Here is a 20,889-nt window from a genome sequence, read left to right on the forward strand (position 1 = left end):
TTGTTACGCACTAAAGCAGAGGTTTTCAGCCTTTTAAAACTGTAGATTTTTTTTTTAACCTGCCTGGCAATCAGATGAATTGTTTTCTTATTATTTATTAAGCTCCTGAAAGAAGCAGTGCACAGACTCCACAGATCCAGGCACCACAGGTCAAAATCGACCACCTAGATTTCTTAGTGACAGCTTCTGATAATGTTTATTATTTATTGGATACAGGTTAAATTATCAGGCTAACGAGAAAGGAATTTCTTCTTCTTCTGGCTTGAAAACTTGTGTTTTCTTTCCATCTTTAGGCTTTATATCAGCTGTCTGTAGGGTGTTTCAAAAGTAGTTGTCTTGTCTCAGCACAGTAAACTCACGATCTAATTCCCATAACACTGGTGATACAAAGCTGTCAGGACAGCCAAGATATTTTTGCTTCAGCATTCCAAATACACTTCTGTCTGCCTTCAAGCAACATTGATTTTATACAGTTTTTGTTCCTGAAAAACTGTTCAGTGATGACCTGAAGTGAAAAATTCCTCGTCTCATTAGCATTTCCACCCAATTCCACAAGAAATTTACTTGAAAATCCAGCTTTGACTAAGCCAAGAGTCAAATATAAGAGCTACAAGGCCCTGATTAAGAAAGCACTTAATCACTTTCTGTGCTTTGAGTTGGACAGATGTTTTCCTCTGTCAAGGACCATATCAGTAGCTGGGGGAGGACTGGGGAAAAGAGTTTGGCTTAAAGCCTATGAGAATTCATAACCCAGAGATACGTCTGCAGGACCTTACTAAAAGTACTGGTATTCTAGGACTATCAGCTGTCTCTCATTTTGCTCAGGACTTTCCAGGATACTTGCTCAATAAAACTCAGTGGCTTGGGTTGAGTCTGAAAACAGAAGCCAGAGAAAGCCCCAGGAGTCGTCCCAGGAGCATCTACCTTTCAAGGAAAACTGAGAGGGGCCCTGAACAACTTCTGCTTAGATTAGATTGCCCTTACTAAATATAGGAAGAGCTTCAGTCCTCCGTTTCTCTTGATAAAGCTTTATTTTTAAACATATTTTTGTTTGACCTCGAGGTTTAAAAAAAAAAGGGGGGGGATGAAAGAAAGAAAGAGGGAGCAAAAAAAAAAAAAGCCCTTGATATGATTCCAAGGAACACTGAAGATAAAGCCATGCTGTGGTTAGCTGGGATTCAATGAGTAAGAGATCTTGTACAGTCTCACAGTGTCGCATCAGCATTGTTCAAGTCATTATTTCCTGGCTCCAAAGGGATATTGAAAAGCACTTCTTCCAGAATTTGTCTAGTTCTGGTCCATAAGGTTTCTCTTCTCCTTTCTCTGGCTTTGCAAAGTATCATCCTTGTTTTTCCTAACTCCAGAACTACGGACAGGAAAAAACAGCAGTGAAAACGGTCAGCAGCATCTTCAGATCTCAGTAATTTGATTTACTGGCTCTAGCACCGTACCACCGAGCTGTAGGCATTAAAGTCTCCCATAAAGACTTGGCAACTTCTCTCAGTCCATCAGCCAAAGCAATCCAAATGGTTAAAGAGTCCATGGCTCCACTGGGGTGACAGGACACAGACCTTCTTTCTTACCTTAAAAGTAAGTCTTTTTAGTCCAGAGTGCACTGTCATAAGAGTATGCTGGAAACCTGCACTGTCATTTGGAAAGTGTGAATTTTACGTCAGCTGTGGAGAAGCTTTCTGAAACAGAATTTAACATTGAGGCAAAAGAAGCTGTTGTCTACAACTTTCACCTAGAAAAACATCACATGAGCAGCACTAGCCATACCCAGATTTTAGAGAAAAACAACCCAAGCAGAAAGCAAAGCTCTAGCTGCAAAAATAATTTCGCTTGAGTATTGATGGATTCTTGTTAAACAGTTGAAAACACGCACAGACACAGAAACAGAAGCACAGGGTTAACATACGGTTTCGGGACCAACAGGCAAGAAGGATGTGAGTGAACCTTGCACGACCTTGAGAAAAGCAAACTCCCCAGTGACACTGGGACCAGAGCAAGTGCTGTTTGTTGATGCAAAGCTGGTGTGAGCCACGCAACTCGATTTACCTTCCATCCCAGGGGAATGTTAATTTCCACCCCATCCCCTCAGTACCAGCTGGGTCCCCATTGCTAGCACATTCAGGGTCCAGGAAAACCATGCAGATGTTTTCATGAACATAGCAAAAGCCCTCTCTCTCTGCCAGGACTCACACTGGGCTTTCTGTAGGAGCAAATGTATCTGTCGCTTCTAAAGCAATGTGGTTTTGGAGCAGCTCTAATTTAATCTGAAGTTGAGAAATAAAATCCTCCTGACCTAGTTGTTCTATTCTCCTTACTCTAAACAATTCTGACAGTAAAATGGTTATTGTTTGTCTCTGAACTTGGAATCTCAACCTGAGACCACCATCCTCTATAGTTAATTTCAATCCTGCATATGGTTTTGAAAAGTTATTATTTTTATTTTCCAAACCAAAAATGCACAGGCTCTTCTGTTATGGAATATCTCAACTCTCAGGCTGCTTATAGTTCAAAATAAATAATTTCAGATTTCCAGACTTGTGGGCAGAAAGTACTTTGCAACATACACACATCCTGGAGCTTGAGAATTTCCTACTCTGGACCACAGCCAGCTGGATTTGATAGCCATGCTGAGATTTAGGTGCCACGTCTGAGAGGTGTACAGAGTCCTGCAACTGAAAAACTTATTGGGAGTGACTAGAGCTGCTGGGGTTTTTGTTGTTCAGTTTTGCACGGCGCTCGTATATGTCTACACATTCTGGAAGCTTTCCATCATGTCTGCACTACTTGCGTTGGCTCTTTGAGTGAAATTCATGATCCTTGGAATGCTTCTTTTTAATATTCCAGAGCAAATCACCTTAACAAAACAACAGAATAATTCTCCTGGACAGAAGTTTTCCTTAACCTGAAAGGCCAGTGCTGAACTTCCCAGGATAATGCCTTCTTTCTGGTTCTTAGGAAGGTTTGTCACCCATGTAGCTGGGAAAATGTGACCAAGTTCTTTTACACCCATCTGTGAGCATCAGCCACTGCAGGAGCAAACAGCAATCAGCAACGAGCAGAGCATATGAAATGACATTTCTCCATCTTGAGCTCTGCATTCTGGGATCCAAACCTGGAGAACATCTTCCTTGCCCAAACTGTTGCCAAGGTTAGATTTGCCTATCCTCACTATCCTTAGCTTTTTCAAGTGTAATAATGTCACTGCTTTCCATGTATGTGCCTGTATTCTGTTCTACAGCCATTCTTCACCTGTGCAGTTGTACTACGTTTACAGTGGTTTGGAAGAAATGTGTGTATCATGCTTGGATCCTGATGTTTACCAACAGACAGAGGAAGGTTCTTTCATTATCCTATTTTCCAACTCACACCATCAGCCACTATGCTGATAACATCTCCTGAATAGTTTAACTACTGTGGTAGGTCCTCACCTGCATTTTGTGAAGAATTGCCAGAGAACAGAACAGAAAGGGTTAAATAACATGCAAACTTAGGAATAATGTGCAGCCATGTAGAAGATACCTGACTAATAATTTACTGTGTATTTATAGCTCAAAATAGTTATAATAGAAACAATTCCTGCAGCAGCTTTTACTTTTAAGGGAGTCTGAACTTGACAAATGGCTCACTGAACAGATCATCTTTGCTATTCATTATGGAATGTGCCATCCTTACAAGAAAGGAATTTGCTGGTCTCAGCAGCAGGCTAGGCTAGCTGTTCGGTCCTCTACAAAGCCTAATTGCAAAATTTTGAGGAAGACAACTCTTCTCAGAAGTCTTCAGTGGTCTGGGATAATAATTCAGTATGAATGAGAACAGCGCTTGGGGTTAAAAGAGAAAATATATAATGAAGAAATCTTTCAATCCCCTAGCAGTTCTTACACACATCACCATAAAATGCTGAGACAAATCACCTGCGTAACTCATACCTCTTGGCTCCATTAAGAGGTCATACCTTTCTTTATCTTCAGAAAATTTCTCTTAGCTCCTTTCTTCCGCATCTCTGAACTACCTGGTTTTGTCCCCTGTGGAAAGGGCAGAATTTGGATCAGTCTTGGATTTGAGCTCTAGATTTGTTTGGTTTTATTATAAAAACTTATGACATCCTAGTCCTGACTGCAATTCTGTCTCTCTCCCTGACCTGCACATAGAATCCCAGAAACAGAATCACTAAGGTTGGAAAAGACCTCTAACACCATCCTGTCCAACCATCAGCCCATCACCACCATGCCCATTAAACCATGTCCCTAAGTGCCACAACACAGTTTAACAAGACCAGAACTCGCGTTCTTCTTCAGGTTTTAGTCCACTCCTGACTTTGTCACAGAGGCATGTGCCATAAATGGTTAGAGACAGATAGATACAGAGATAGGTATTTCATTCATTATCCTCAATTTCTGGAAATTGCACTGTATCCCTGGTCTGTACTCAGCTCTTTGCACAGCATTCATCTCTTGAAAATATGCTTTCATCCCCAGTTTTATAATACGAGGCTATGTTCTCCCTGCCCTTGACAGCACCTTGTTTGTTTTCAAAGAGAAGGACGATGTTGTAACTCAAGGCTGGATTTGCAGAGGGTGTGACACGACTGGAGGGAGTCCATAGAGTGGCATATGGGTGTGGGAGGTATCTCACAGCTGGGTAGGTTGAGGTCAGCATAAGGTGTCTTCAGAGCACGAACTGTCTGAAATGTGATCTGGTCCTCTTCCAGAGTGTGTTCTGCGCTCAGCTTGGTATACACCCATGCAGAGATCCTGGTGTTTTCTTCTCTGAAGTTTGCTACTTTGCCCGCTGTTCATCATAATTGCAGTTTCTAGCAGAGCACTTTTAACCTCAGATTGCAGAAGACACTGAAAATACTGTTGCAGTGAGAGACCCAAGAAAGCACATTCTGGTTGTAGGTGCATGGAGAGGGATAGCAAACCCACAGAGAAAACACATATCTGTTACAAAGCTGGCACAAGATAGCTGAGAATCTGAGCAAAGGTACTTTTGAAGTAGTATCTTTGGGAAGATTGCCCAGCATTTGACTATACAGCATTTGACTGCATTAAATTCACTCAAAATATTTCACTGGATTTGAAAAGAAAAAAAGAAAAAAGTGAAATTCCCCAGAAGGAGAGGGGATAGAAATTCTTTTAACTCTTTTTAAAGAAACTGCCATACCTTTCTTTCTGGAACCTTTCCCCGGGTTCTGGGAGGTGGTGGAAGTATTATCCGTCATTTCAAACCCTTCTCTCACCTTAAAGGATCTGTCACTGAGCTGTGCTTTGACAAGTAGAACTAGCAGTAGCAAAAGAGACGGAGCCTTTGAAGTTCCTTGAAAAGGCTGGACGCTGCAGACAGCTTTACAAGGTGCCTCCAGTAATCTCATCCCACTGCTTCCCTCTTTCCCATTTTATTTACCAGGATAACATTTTACGTTTGCTATTTCCTTTCACTACAGAGAAAAATGCTTCTTTTCAGGGACTTGAAAACATAGACTCCTTTTTGCTCATCCCTTCCTTTTCCATTCCAGCAGAATGCGTTCCTGCAGTAGCCCGAGGGGCCTCAGTCCTTTCTAAAGCATGTTTAAGGCATTCATCTACCTTGTCAAAGTACCTCAGTATGAAGTACAGCCCAGGAACCACCAAACCACATCAAGGTCCATTTTATCTCCTTCAGAGCAGAGTCAGCACCTGCTCCCAACAAACAGCATCACCTTGCAAAGTCAGAGGATTACTCGACCAAGAAATCTTTGACCTTTTACAACTAGATTTTCAATCCGTATATTGATCCAAAGGGCTGCAAAGCAGAGGCAGACACTTTAGAAACTGACATTAAAAATGGGGGAATTTTACAAAGTTAGCTAGTTGGTAGTTTGATCTTAAAGATCCTGTAGGACAAGGAGGAGGGAAGGTATCTAGGGAGAAGACGGTACACTCATGTGATGGCCACTCCTGTGCAGCAGGAAGCGATGACTTCTCCCTATTCCTGGTTACCAGGAAAGGACCCAGATGAGCTATACAGACAGCTTGGTCATGAGCTTGGTGAAGACAGCCATGACATGCCAGAGAGGTTAGTGCATCTCCTTTTGGGAAAGGCTTGAGCAGCTGCTCTTATTAAGAGCGGTATACCTGTAAGACATATGGGATGTGCTCTGCACTTGACTATTCCATGACCAGATTTGACAACACTGGAGTTAAAACACCTTTTCTATGCCTCTCTTGGGGTCACTCACCTCTTCTTGGGTGCCCTCCCCCCCGTTATTTTTGTCCCTTTGGTTTCACAGCTGCCATCACATCCATCACAAGTCATATTTGTAGGCTAGGACAGACTGTAAGGTCTCATTTCCACCCTCCACAGTGGCATCATAACCCATTTTCCTTTGTGAACAGATCTGTTTAAAATGCTTTGAAACCACAAAAAGGGACAAAACGGGAGATGAGCATGCTGCACCCCTGGCTACTTGGCTCACTGCCCCAGGGGAGCCAGGGGTGTGGTTACAGTTCAAGCCAGGACAGGCTCTTTTTCTCATTCCTCTCTTTTCTGGCCCCATTAAAGCACAAACTGAACCCATAATGTGAGGAGCGAGGAGCAGTCATCCACGCTATAGCAGAGGATCAGAGCGGGGCGTGCCATATTATGCGTTCTTTTCTTATGTCCCGCGCAAGGGAACAGAAAATTAGAAAAGAGCCATGCAGAAAGTGAGAAATCAGTGGAAAATCAGATTTCGGTGCCGCAAAGGAAAGCAGATGTTAAGAAAATGTTAAACTTGGAAGTATGTTTTCTCTTTTTAATTCAAAATACACTGTAATTGCCCTGCCTGCTAGATACCCCTGAAGACAGGTTTATGCGCATGGCTCTGCATTGATGAGCTCTGTTGCACCATCTTGTTTAACCTGTTCTTAAAAATGTGCCTGTCTGTAAGTAAGAGGATGGTACCCTAACTTCCCAGGACAGGTAACTAAAGTAACCACCAGGCAGTTATTCCACTGAAGCTCAAGGGGAAGATGAATATTTCAGACCAAGCACTAGCACGCTGTTGGAAAGCAGCAATTGTGACAGCAAAAGCGATCACCCATAAGAGGAGCCTAAGGGTAGCACTCAGAAGGCCATCTGGCATGCAGAGTGCTCCTGCCAGTGGTCTCTGCTCTGTGTCAAGCTCGGCAAGCTGTGACATTGCAGAATGATACTTTGGAAAGAGTTAAGCAAGGCAGGAAATGTGGAATATTTGGGGTGGGAAAAGAATTACTAAAAGATTAATTACAAGTTCTCCTCAGGCTTTGGACCCAGCCCAACGGCCTGCTCGCTGCTCAGAATGTTTGGTCCAGAATGTGGGGTTGAAAATGAGTGTTGGTAATGTCTTTGCAGATGACCTTTCACTGTAACAGGCTACACTGACTATTGGCAGTCTCCAAGCCAAGATTTGGCTCTATTATAACTCTCCTCCTTGCAAAACTTGCTGTCGCCTGAAGTCTTTGGCAGAAGATATGAAAGATGCTTCACAAAATAAAGCAGAAGGGGGTTCCCACTGCTACTAGAGAGAGGTTGTTGCTAGCTCAGCAATAGCCTTTGTAATGTGCTTTCGCATGAGGTATGTTACCCTTCTGGCAGCACCTCCAGGCCTGACTTTTCTCTTTTGTCCACATGTGGGTCTGGGGCAGGGGTTGCTCAGGGAAAGGTTCTCACAGTTCCCAGCTAAGTGCTGTCTCCACACTATGACCCCTCCATACTGGCAGATGTTTTGGAGCTCAGTCCCAAGTTAGCCTGTAATCTCACACCTGGTAACCTATGTTGCGTGGATGTCACCTAAAGTCATCTCTCTCTTTGGGGTTGCTCAATTACCGCATTGACCAATGACTGATCATTAATGCCTTTGTTCAGGGCACTGCAACTCTTTACAGTAGAAAGAGAAAGGCACAAAACGTATCTTTGTGAACCTTAGCATATGGGAACCGTTGAGTCACAGCCTGAACCACTGATTGAGCACCTGGGGAAAAGACCTGGTCAGCCCTGAGAACACAGGTGAAGGCAATTCAGCTGTATGACTGAAAGGGGTGGAGCGTGGCTGCACCTCTCAGACCTCATTTCAGGGCTGACTACAAATGGGGAAGGTTCTCTTTCTGGAGGTCTCTCCTTGGTGGAGCTTTCCCCTGTGAACCTATAATCTTCTGATACAGGTGAGCAATCTTTTCTTCCTCTATAGCACGCGTCTTTCTATTGTGCCAATCCTTCCATCGTCACCCCTTTGTTGTAACATCTTTCCCATTATACTGATCTGTCCAATTGCTACTCATGGCCTCTCATGGAGTGTGGTCCAGGTAATCATCAGTTTGAAGCACAGAGTGCTAATGTGCAGGTACTTCACCAGAATAACTAAAACTTCTGTCTTTAGGACCTTTTCTGAAGGTCATCTTTGTGCTTAAAAAGTAGGATTAGGAGTAAAGATTTTAAGGTATTTCTTGCTTTTCACTTGATTTTCAGTCTTTGACTATATTGTCCCTCCTCTGTAATTTGTGATAATACTGAGAGATTTACCACTGTTAGATCACTCTACTTGACATCTACTGCTCATGCCAAAAGACAAAGCTCTTCAAAGCCTCTGTTAGTGAAAGTTAGGGAAAAGCTACCCTCATTTGCTCTACATCTGGAGATGGCTACAGCCCTAACCAAGCCACATTTGCAAGGCAGCCTGCAAAATGCCACTCTCCTTTTCTTCTCCAGTTCCTCTATTCTTCTCCAGTTCCTGCTCTATAGCCAAGGACCAAGCTCCCTGTCCTAGAGCAGCAAGCTACTACATTTTTTCCATGGTCAACATCTTCCAGGCTCCAGCATGAACTTTGAGGCAGCAGCACGAGTTCCTAGCACAAGCCAGTGATAAACTCTCGATGATAAGCTCCCAGACAATGAATACAGAGCCAAACTATACCATAAATCCTCCCACTCCTACAACAGGCTTAACTTCTTCTGAAGTTCTCTGAGCTCCTTGTCTTCAGCTGTCCAAAGTTTTAACTGAAAACTGAGGTCAGGGACTGCCTCAAGCATTATGCACTTTGGATCACATTACACGTTTAACAAATAGTATCAAAAATCAACAAAGTAATTAATTAAGCAGCCCTGAACATTTTGGGCACGAGGGCACTAGAAAACTGCACTTTCTGTTTTGTTCAGCAACACAAAGCAATAAATATTTTTAAAACTGTCACAATATTTTTCCTTGTTTAGTGTGAAATAAGATGATTTAAGGTTTTGTTTGTTTCAGTGTCACAAAGTTTCATTAGGTATGTACAGGATGGAATATGAACGTACATTTGCCCAGTCACATTGTTGACTTTTATCTCCAAGTCCCTCGAGTTCATAAATAGCATCTCCTTGGTACTGCCTTATTGGTCTTAGTCCACAGGCTTGGACACTATCACTTTCACCACAACTTCTCAGATGCTCAGCTGTGTAATATCAACATCCACTGGCTTGTGTCCAACCAAGCCAGGACCACATCCAAGAACCATGACATTATGTGTACTTTCTACTCTAAAACCTCTGTCATAAGCAGGAACTAACTGTTGGTAGGCTGAGATGCCTCTAAAGCGAGATAGATTCCTCAGCAATTTCCAGCTCTTGTTAGCACCTATTAGCTCTAAGGATCTCATGGCATTTGCTCAAGCTGCTCTCCACCTCCTTTGATACATCAACAATGTTAGACCCATGTTTCAAATTAGCGTGATGAATGAACAAAGAGGGAATACAAGCATGGCCACCTTGCACTGATTAAAAAAACTGTTGTTCTTGCAGTAGCCCTTTTTTGCCCAGTGTCTCATCAACTCTTCAGGTTAGATTGCTGGACCAATCCTATCTGTGATCATAAAATTCTGTTTTTAAGAGCTTGTGGGTAGGTAGCATTTCCTTCTCTGAAGGTTTCTAATGATGGCTTTCAGCACATTCATCAAATCTCACTCTCACGTGCGCCAAGTCCCTCACAAATGTCTCATAACTGTTGTTTCCATTTTCTTGTCCACACGGATCAATACCGGGGAAGCATTAAAACCAACTGAGGGAAACAGGCAGGCCACATGTTTTCTGACCGCATTACTAGGTTGCATCATGCCTGAAGTTCTCTCAGCTATGATAGCATTACACGTTCTTATCCTTAACAAACTTTTGAGCACTCCTGGCAGAACAGCTATGTATTTTGTGAGATGGAGAGAAATCTGTGATGCCCAGGGTGACTTCTGCTTTGTGTAAAGGGGATTCACAGTGCCTATCTCTGCGGTTTCAGCTCTGTTAAGGAAAAATCTTTCCCTTTTGGTATTGCTTAACTGCCTCAAAATCAGCTCCTTATGACTAAATTATGAAGACCTTTCTCTCACTTTTCCTGATCTGCACGTTGGGGGGGAAATCATTAGATGTTTCTGAGCAATCTGCCTCAAATTATCCATGGGACCCAGCACATTTTGGAATGGCATTCACTGGATTCAGTTCTGCAACTTGCCAGCCTCTCTCAGCTGGAAAAAAGTCTGTAAAAGCTACTGCTGCTTTACCTTTAGGCCAAGTCTTGAAGTGTTAAAGCGCAACTCCTAGTAACGTGGATCACAATAAAATCTGAGTTCCTTTAATTCACTTTCACCGCTGGTTTATAACATCAGGACCCAAAAGGTTGTTTTGCAAAATTAAAGAGGATCAAGTGTCCTGTAAACTTTTTAATACCATGTGAAATTTGAAAGTCTAAATAGCACAGGCTTAGTTGTAGTGTCTATCAGAGCTCGGACATTTAATGAGTTGCATTTTATGAGTCTGTTTTTCTTGGGGACAATAAAAGGATATATGAAGGGGTAAAGTTAGAAGACCATAGCACAATGTACCTTGCCAGGGTCTGTCTAGCACTTTCCCAAGGGAAGGGTAAGTTAGGTCTGTAGCCATGGTGTATCCTGGGTGATTTTTAAAGGCCTTTGAATAAAAGAGGGCACCATAGACCTTTTTGTTGAAGTGGAGGTGATGGGGAGGCAGAGACAGATATTGGCAGGCTTCTGCAACCCGTACAGTTCAATGCACAAATGCAATTACAAAGAAATTCACATGTTTCTGTCTCTGGTGATGTGGTCCTTACTCCTTTTATCTTATGAATTTTGTTTCCCTCCTTTTTCCCGTTGAGGGTTAACATGTGACAAGAGATCAAAATTATCAAGCTGATCGTTAGGCTGCCATGTGAACTTCCAAGTAAATATTTGTTGCTATTAGTATTGTTGCAGTTATCACAGAGATATCTCTGCTCTGGAGATCTCACCAAGAGAGCTGAAGAAGAGTCCCAGAAATCCAAAGCAGTTGAATGGATTCTTAAGTTAGTCCTAATCAGTCCATACTGAAACTAAATTCCAGCAGAACTCATTTTTTTCTTCATATCTATGAATTCTCACCTCAAAACTTTCCTTTTACCATATTTCCTCAGATAGATGTTTCCAGAATGTGTTTGTACAGGGCTGACAGGCAGAAGTAAAGAGTTTGACAACAGCTCATAGAAAGCAACTTCCTTTTCATGTTTCTCCTGACTGCAGGATATACTTTTGTAATACCTGAGAAGTTTTTCATCCCTTTTTGTTGTGCTTCACTTCTGGTAACAGGGAAGCTCACCATTCTGTGTGTAAATAAATTGGGTGTGTCTTCCATATTTAGTTTATTATTAAAAATGAAACTCTTGGAAATAACTGGAATATGGAGATATATTAAGTCATGCAATAAGCTATGGATGGGCATTCCACTTACCATTTTCTTCCTTTCAGTATACAACATCTTCTGCGCAGTCACATATTGAAATGTGTATCTGGGTCCACATATTACCCATGTTACCTCTGTCCCCAATGGCTTTAGACCTGCACCAAATAAACATCATTACGCCATTCAGCTTCTTCACTACTGACCCTTGGCAGCAGCCCTGCAGGCTTGTGGGTAGTGTAGAATGTGTAGCTGGGTTGGACCAGTGGCTCTTCAGGGAACAACTCTCGCCTCTCTTGACCTAAGCTGTGCTTCACTGAGCAGTGGATGCTACAAGAGTGCCTTCCAGCTACCAGTGGGTGGTGATGACTAACTGGGACATCTCCCTTTTTCCAGGGCCAGCCACTCCTTGCCAGTGATAAACCCACTCTGCTGGAGCTTGCTGCCCCTGGCATTCCCTGCCTCTACAGCTCAAAGTCATTGGGCTTTGCTAAACCCCAGATTCATGCGGTTTGGCACCCTCAGTTCATCAGGAGCAGGAGTTCCATCCAATACATACTGCTGCATACAAATCAAGCAATAGCTGTGGCAAAGACCAGGCCAGAAGCTGGCCCACAAGCTCCTCCTTAAACTTTGTGAGGCAGGTTATTAGCTGCTGGGACAGTATGATGGGAATGCCATGTACTGGGAGGATCAAGCCAAACATTTGGCTGAAAAGGAAGGGAGGCAGAGGGAGTTTTACAAGCTAAGAGGGAGGTAAGGAAAAGGTCAATAGAATAAATATGATGTATTTTAAATATCTGTTTCTCCCAAAATACGTCTTCCCTTCCTCTGCTTGCAGCCCCAGTTTTCAAGGCTGGAATGATAACCTCCCTGTGCTTGCTATTAGGAAGATGGTGCACAGGTTTTTGTTTAATCCTCAGCACGACCCAGAGGCAAGCATGCATGGGAACACAGAGCAACGCTGCTGGGGGAAAAGGGTGGCTGCTTGAATTGTCCTTCCAAGCCACTTATGCCAAGATGTGGTGCAGCATCATACTTTTGTTGTCACTGCTACCATCCATCACAACAAATCCACATACATTTGTGAAACTTCTGTCCAGTCTAAGGGGGGTAACATTAGTTGAAGGATGGTACGCAGCCACTTAGCCACAGTGTGGCCCCAGCAGCTTCCAGGGATCCTGCAGCCCTTCTGGGAACAATAACACTCCCAAACACCCATGCAGCTGAGGCTGGGTAAGATCTGATGTTGGAGGAAGGAGGTAGGGGTGGGAAGAAAGGAACTGCAATGCTCACACACCCCAGCAATCTGGGGCTTTCTCAGCAGCAGAAAGAGCCAGCTTTTGCCTCCACCCTGGCCCAGCGAGGCTATGGGAAACACAGCCAACTTGTTTCCTGTAAACAGGCTGCTCTTCCTGAAGCCACAGCAGTAAGACAAGCCACTGAAACGCAAGTGAGCCCAAAATTGGGACAGGTGCCACTGTTGGTGATGGGCTGAAAAGCCTCATTTCTCCCATCCTCCTACAGTGCTCTGCTTCTTCCACATTCTCATGCCCTTTGCCTTCCACTTTAGCTCTCCTCCTTTCTTCTCTCTTCCCTCCTATCCACTTCTCAGGTCTTGCTATGAGCGATCTTTCTAGCAACCACCTCATGGTAAAGTTATGGCTTGCATTTTCCTTAAGACCTCAGCTCCCGGTCTCCTTCCTGCTACCAAGTAATCTCTGTTTTCTTTTCTTTATAAATTGTCCATTCACACAGGCATCAGGATTTCTGACAAAATACTGCTGATGTATAGAAAAGTAATTTAAATATCAAAGTGCTAGCAAGTGCATCTTGAATAGTGGTATTAAAAAAACCTGTGCTGCTTTTTCTCTCAAATCTTGCAATATTTTCTTGTCTGCCTCATAGCTGTTAATCAATTATTACTTGGCAATGTTAGGGAAGCTATGAGCTGGAGAGAATGGTGCTGAGTTCCCCCAAATAAATATACTGAGCCTTTGTCTCCCACTGAAGCAAGTTCAGGATACCTGGTAACGTTACATTCTATAGCTGCATAATGCTAGACAAATCAAAGCCAACCAGTGTCAAGATGTAGGAAAAAATAACATCAGTCTCTTGGCTGTGTGTGAAGCAGGTGGATGGATTTTGGTTTTTGGTTTCAGTGTTGTTTGGTGTTTTTTTTTTGTTGTTGTTGTTTTTGTTTTGTTTTTATGGGGGTCAGGGAGAGGAAAGGTGGAAAATATGTTGAGGACTGAATTTCAGTCTTGTTCTTTACCCACACACAGTTGGTGAAGAAGAATGTGCCACCCCTGGAGCTGTAAGTAGACCTCTGTTCTTTGTTTGGTCTATTTTCTGTAGCCGAGGAACATGGGAAGGGATTCTGTCACCGTAGTAATGCAGAGCTGTATCTGTTTTGAAGTATGTATAAGCATTTACAACTGAACCTTTCCAATCCAAAGCCTGCCATGACATGTTTGGTTCTCCCTCCTCAATGTCAGTTATTGTGCATGAAAGACATTTCAGTACAACTACGGTAGAGAGGACTTGATCAGAGCATGGCCAAATGGTGCCAGCCAAAACACACCTCAGCTCAGCAAAGGCCATGAAACCCTCCACTGAGGTGTGAGTGAATTACTGCAAGGTGCATTTACATTATGTTCAGGCCTGAATTCATCGGCAGTGGGAAGTTCAGCCTTGAAAAATGAGGGCAGTGGGGAAAATCAAAGCTGCAGAACCTGTCAGTTGTCAGGGGTAATACCATCCAAGACAAACCTCACCCTGATCGGCCCTCCTGGAGAGGAAGCATTGAGAAAAGAGGTGCAGAAACACTTGAAAAACTCAAGGAAAAAATGAAATAAAATATGGTGAAAGGGATATTCTTTGCTCTACCTGGAGAAGGAGTGTTGCCAGGATAAGTTTCTCCCATCCTGACCCATCTCTCCCAGTCTTGCTTCAGAGGGAGTTCTAGAGAAAGCTACCACCTTTCTATGATCTTCTTATTCCCACCTGGCACAGATTTGGGGCCTTCCCTCAACGTTGGCTGACCTTTGTTTGAGAGGATGCCACTTATCCAATACCTTGGAGGTCCTCCAGGTAGCTCTTTGCTTTGCCTTTCAGCAGGGATTACACAGAATGCCACAGTTTGATCTGGCACCTGAGCTGAATGCATTAAATTGTGAGTGTCCCTTCATGTGTTTTATTCCCATGAGGAAACCAGGGCTTGGTCTCCCAGGGGATTTCCAGGACTCTTAGTGTTTGAGAAGCATGGTGTCTGACCATGCATGTCTGCAAGGCTGTGTTTACTTCAGACTCATCTAGAAAGTTTTGCTAGGAGGAGGCTGCTGTACTGCTTGTCCCTGTGGAATTTGTTCTACATTAGTGCTGCAGTTTTTACCATTTATTATAATTCTTTTTAAAATATCCTTGAAATGAGATGACCCTGTGCAAGTAGGATGAAGATGGCAGGTTTGTTTGTTTGTTTGAATTTTGAAAGCCACAGTCCACCCCAGTGGAAATCTGGGATGGTGAAATAACCATCTCTGTGCTCAAGCACTGTGAATCCAAAACCAAAACCCAGGACTGAGAAAGTTCCACATGTGATACAAGCCTCTGAGATTGAAAATAAACAGCCAGAGAGTTGGCTGGAAGGAGGATCCTTCCCTTCTGCCTTCCATCCATGAGTGGCTAAGCAAGACAGCTAGCTTAATGCAAAAGTGCTGCTGATTCTCAAACCAGTACTGTTGAGGTAGGGTGTTGAGGAGGAGGGATTATGACTATTTGTATACCGCCTTTTCAAGTATTTGAAGTTCCTTTCATATCTGTGCTGTCTTCTGCCCTGAGACAGAGCAGATCCTCTTTGCAGGGCGCTCTACAGCTAGCCAGTACATAATGAGAGCTGTTACCAGCTCTGGAGCATCTCAGTATAAGCTAATCAAGTAAACAAATTATTCAAACTCATCCCAACACCACCTCTGAAAAGCACTGTAAAGTAGCCTCTGTCACTCTTTCTGCATTTCTGAAATGCAATCAAGAGCATAATGAGAGTTGTAAAGTAGGGGCCATGAGAAAGCACTTGTCTGGATCATCACAGTTAAAAGCTTGAGTAAGAACTAAAAGATTTGGCCTTTGAAAGGCATACTGGCTCTGGCTTGGAATGGCTTCATCTCTCAATAAGAATTGCCCATGTCTGGCAGTATGTAGAAGTATACATGACTGACTCAGGAGGCAGGCAAAACAGCAGGAAATGACTCTTTGAAAATTAGACCATAAATTTAGATACAGCTGTTTTGATCCTGGCACGATTTGTTACGAGTAAATCTATGTATTTTTGGCAGGGATCATGAAATGAGAGAGGGAGAGAGAAGAGAGTAGAGATAGGGTTTTATAGAGGAAACTAAACAGAGAGGCACCAGTTTGTGTTCATTGTGTTGTGTATTTCAAGTCACCAGCAATCCAGCCTATTGACAGCTGCCTCCTGATGTACTCGGTACAACCAGGCAGAAGGGGCTCAGGGCTGAGACTCTGGAGACTTGAAGCTTATTTCTGCCTCTGGTTCAGATTTGTCACTGCACTTCCAGCTGTCCCTGCCCTTGGCACTTCTCCTACCTTCTTTCTGCTTAAAGGGCAATTTTGGGGCATGGAAGCAAAGTTATCTCTGAGACCAGAAAGCTGGATGTGTAGAACACGCTATGTCTCTGCTAGTGAAGCTCAGGGAGGCAATTCTTGGTGCAACCACAGCTATGTGAGCAGCAACTGAAAGCCATTGAGGCCTGAGAAAGGGGAGGCTTTGTGTGCCTAAGCAACCAGGAGTTAAGTATCTGAAACTAAGCAGCTCAGGAATGAAGGCCCTAGCTAGCAGTGGGCAAATCCCAATAACAAAATAACATGGGGATCTGGACTAAAGAATGCCAACAGTACGGCTCTGCTCTGCTCCACTTCCTCTGCCCCCATCTCTAAAATCCCCTTGTTAGGGGGTTGGTTACTTCTTAGCAGGAAACAACGCTGCAGCAGGTTAGCACAAGGAGGGCCTGTTATTACAGCTGGAAAGGAACTTCCTGAGAGAGTTCCTCCATTTGGTTGAATGTAGCTGGACAAGCTGAGATGAGGGAATCCTCATTTACACACTCTGCACCCCCAGGCTGAATGCCACAACAGAAAAGCAAAGGACCACATAAGAAAGCGTCCCAGAGCTGGGAGGGGACTTGATAGAGCAAATGTTTCCTGAGGTTTTATTCCAGAAACCTGCTTATATTGAAGTCCTGGAAAAATATCCAGGTCTTCTGATCTGTATCATGAAAAGGTGGCTTGTGTCACCCAGAAGGGCGGGGAAGGCAAAGGAAGAGCCCAGAAATGATTCACTTGGCACTACTCTCATTTCCTCTGTTGGAGCTTCACTAAGACCTGCTCAGCAGCAGGGTTGTATTCCTACCTCCGGTCCTCTGTCATGCACGCACTCCAGCAGGACTCAGAGCAAGGGAAGGTCTAGCCCAGCAACTGTTAGAAAGTGTATTTATAAGAAATGGTTTGCAAAGGAAAGCAAAGAAACAGCAAAATTGCTGGGAGAATCTGGCTATACAGAACACAGTTTCCTCTTTTGTATTTAGTGAAAATACTGCTGTTGGACTGCTCAAACAGAACATTTGCAGATAGGTCCACACTTTTCTGTACTGTCTGCTTACCAGTAGAGTTCCATGTTCCTCTTTGGCTCTGTAGAAAAAGCCTGAAATTCTGAATTAGACCCACACAAAATAACTGTCTCATATTTAGATCGCCTGTAGATATTTACGCCTGTGCAGTGCAAACAGTACCAAGTGAGCAATAATAGTCGCAAGACAAGCATTTGTAGGGCAACAGCCAAGAATTACGGCAGTGGAAAGAGCTTCACAATCCTATTGTAGAAAGCAAAACATTTTACCCTCTCAGAGAGCCTGCCTTTCTTCATTGATGGTCACGTCATACCCATCTTAAGTAGACCCAGCAATACGAGAGGAAAATAGGCAAAGAACATAGCATTAGAGCTGAGGTCAACATCTGGATGGACTTAGGCTTCACAAAGGAATTCACTGACTCATTGGCACATGTGAGGACTGTCATCTCCTCTGCAGCATTTAATCTTTAATCATGAGAGCCCATCAGAGTAAGACTTGGCTTTCAGACATATTAATGGAGTAATAATGTTATGAAAAAGGAAAAGAAAAAGAAAGCACAAGGAACTGAACAGTTCCAAAAAGGACCAGTATGTCTCCTTCCTTACATACACACACACAAGCAGAGAGTAGCCAAAAGACTGAGGCCAAAATCTAACGAAGTTCCCTAGTAGGTGTATGAACAGGAATAGGATAGGAGTTCCATCTGTGCTCTGACTCAATCTGACTGACCTTCAGGGGCTGCACTAGTGATGTCTATGGTTTGTGGAGTGACAGAGGTCTTCTTGTGACTTCGGTGGGGTGTAACGCGGACTCTCCCAGCAGGATATCCACACCCACCTGCCCCACTGCTCTGGGGCAGTGATGCCCAATCCAGGGAGAGGGAAAGAAGAGGAAACAGAAATGCTGGGCAGGGCTTTCCTGTCACAATTGTTTGGAGGAATGTGGGCCACAGTGTCACTTCTTGACAAAATGTATCTCAGACAAGCTGCTGTGGGCAGAACACCTTTCCTGGTGTGCCCGTGCACCCCTCTCCCACTTCATCTGAGCAGCTTCAGAGCCAACTGAGAGCAACGTCTTATAGTATGACCATGCCGGTCATGCTGCTGAGCACAACATGCTCACTAACCTTGGCCATATTCTTGCCTTGATGTTCTTGTCAAATTTTTGTCCTCGTGTGGGGAATAGCTGGCTAAGGATAAAGAGAACATGGTGCACTGTTCCATGTACCTAGGCCCACAGTCCTGCTCTCCTGCAGATTATGAACAAACTTCCAATAAATCACAGGTGATGATAGGAAGTGATGGGGAACTTCTTTGCTTGTGCCTTCTCAGCTGCTGTACTTATATTATTTAAATTGGTGCTTTATTAACTTCATTCCTTGTGATTAGGAAGATTTGTTTATCCTGTTGCAGTGACCTCATGGCTTGCAAGACAGCACATCATATTCCTTAGAGAGCAAAGGGACTCTCAGTGGAAAATCTTGCAAAGCAAACAGGACAACAGCTGCTCAGGTATCCTCTGCTCCTCATGAGAGAGGCCTTGGTAGAAGAAGAAATTTAGGTTCTGAGTTGACTTAACATGATCAGTTCCAACACTCCTTTCTTTATGCCTCCAACAGCTGACAGTTTACTTAGAAGGTCATGAACTAGCTATCACTGTCTTGAACCTAACATATGTTATTGCATGAACATGAAAGCCATTCCTGAGGCAGCTAACATTGGCCTTTCCTGGATAAGGGCAATTAAAGAAGCAGTGCATCTCAGGTGTTTATACTGTGTGCAATAATTAGCTGAGCAACAGATTAACAAGTAAAATATTTATAGCAACTTAGGAGATGATAGTTTTTTTTTTTTTCTCAGACTGTGATTAAATAGCTGCAGGAAGACAAGACTTAATCATTTATTTCTCCATTTTCAATAAATCCTCTCTGTCCTAGACAGTGAAGAGCTCCCCTATCTGCACCCAGCACCACGGGGTCTGAGATAACATTCTAGGGATACCATGCACACGATAAATAAGTAAAATTAAAGGAAACAAAATGCATCCAGGCCTGTTTATTGCATGTTAACTGGCTGCTCCTATTCCAGACTTCCCAGAAAGCAGAATTGTTTGTCATGCAGTTGATGCTGCAACGTATGGCAGAGGAGGCCGGATCTCAGTAAAACACTCGTCTTCTGCAATGGTATTTCTTGCCTGCTGTGAAAGAGAAGGTAGGAAAGCAAGAGTGAGAAACACTTTCCTTTGCCGAAAAGCTACAAAGGGCATTAATGGCAAGAGTTAATTGTCCAATTTGCTCCCGTGTTGCTGTCCCAGAGAGCAGAGCTCAGCTCCCTGTGAGGAGCTGCAGCTGCCATGGGGGCTCCCCTCAGCTCCTCTGCTCTGGGTTGAACCAGTGCGGGGACCCCAGCTGCTCCTCATACAGCTGTCCCCCTAGACTCTTCACAATCTTCATAGCCCTCCACTGGATGCTCTCTGATAGTTTCGTGTTGTTCTTATAGTGTGGTGCTCAATCTGCACACAGTACTTGAGGTGATAGGACAACACCTTCCCTTGCCCAGTGGCAGTGCTGGTCCCGATGCACCCCAGGAGACAATTGGCCCTTTTGGTTGCCAGGGCACACTGCCGGCTCAAATACAACTTGCTGCCATCCAGAACCCCCAGATCTCTTTCCATGGGGCTGCTCTCAGCCTCTCATCCCCCACTCTGTACATAGAGCCACAGGGCTGCCCTGTCCCAGCCGCAGAATCCAACACTTGCTCTTGTTGAACACCGTGTAGTTGGTGATTGCCCAGACCTCTAATTTGTCAAGATCTCTTTGCAAGGCTTCTACCCTCGAGGGAGTCAAAAGCTTCTTCCAGTTTGTCAGGATCATTCCTGAGCCATAAAGAGGTTTCCATGGCTAGTCACAAGATAGTCCCAGCAGCACTGTGGTTTCACTAGGATTTTTCAGAAAGCCTCATCTTGTCACAACCTTTCCACCACTCAGCCTGAAAGACAGTACCTCTTGTCCTTGTCTTTCTCCTTTGCCTCCTTCTTTGTCTCCTGCCTTTGCCTCTTTGCCTCTGCTGGGAGCGTCCCCTGTTGCGAGGCTTCTGATGTTGTCCGTGTCTTACCATTTCTGCTTTCAAGATCTCTGTGAGGGGATGGCAGCCTCCAGGCAGAGCTGCCTGTTTCTCTGATGTTGCTCAGTATCAGGTGGTGAGCTGAAACATATCTGGCGTATCCCAAGAGATCAGCAATTATGACATACAAGCCTCACTGGGTGTTTGTGATGCAAAAGGCTAACGCTTCTGCTGCATAGAGGGATAACCGTATTTGGCCACTTGGTTTTTTACAACACAATAGAAACTGCTTCTTGTTTAGCCTTTGACTGTGAAATAAGAGCTTTTCCTTTCATCTCAGAATCCATTAACACTCAAGGCTAAAAGATTTACCACAGGGCTTTCACTTTAGTGTTTTCATTGTCTTAGGGAAAGGACGAAGACACTGAGGTTGAGGTCTGTGATCTCTCGAAGAGTGGTGAAGCTTAGCAGCCCAAAGCCCA

The 20,889-nt window shown here is 43.9% G+C and overlaps 2 long non-coding RNA genes across 2 annotated transcripts; both read right to left on the reverse strand.

The window, feature by feature from the left end:
- Nucleotides 1-1,058: 1,058 nt before the first annotated feature.
- LOC121111317 lies at nt 1,059-14,013 on the reverse strand. Its single transcript, XR_005861460.2, has 4 exons — nt 13,973-14,013; nt 11,749-11,855; nt 3,965-4,034; nt 1,059-1,366 (listed from the first exon to the last, which is right to left on the reverse strand). It is a non-coding gene; the product is annotated as an uncharacterized LOC121111317 (long non-coding RNA).
- Nucleotides 14,014-19,384: 5,371 nt separating this feature from the next.
- On the reverse strand, nt 19,385-20,542 carry LOC101750072. Its single transcript, XR_212665.5, has 2 exons — nt 20,347-20,542; nt 19,385-19,541 (listed from the first exon to the last, which is right to left on the reverse strand). It is a non-coding gene; the product is annotated as an uncharacterized LOC101750072 (long non-coding RNA).
- Nucleotides 20,543-20,889: the final 347 nt, after the last annotated feature.

This window comes from Gallus gallus, chromosome 7 (genome assembly GCF_016699485.2).
Source record: "Gallus gallus isolate bGalGal1 chromosome 7, bGalGal1.mat.broiler.GRCg7b, whole genome shotgun sequence".
In the NCBI taxonomy this organism is placed as follows: Eukaryota; Metazoa; Chordata; class Aves; order Galliformes; family Phasianidae; genus Gallus; species Gallus gallus.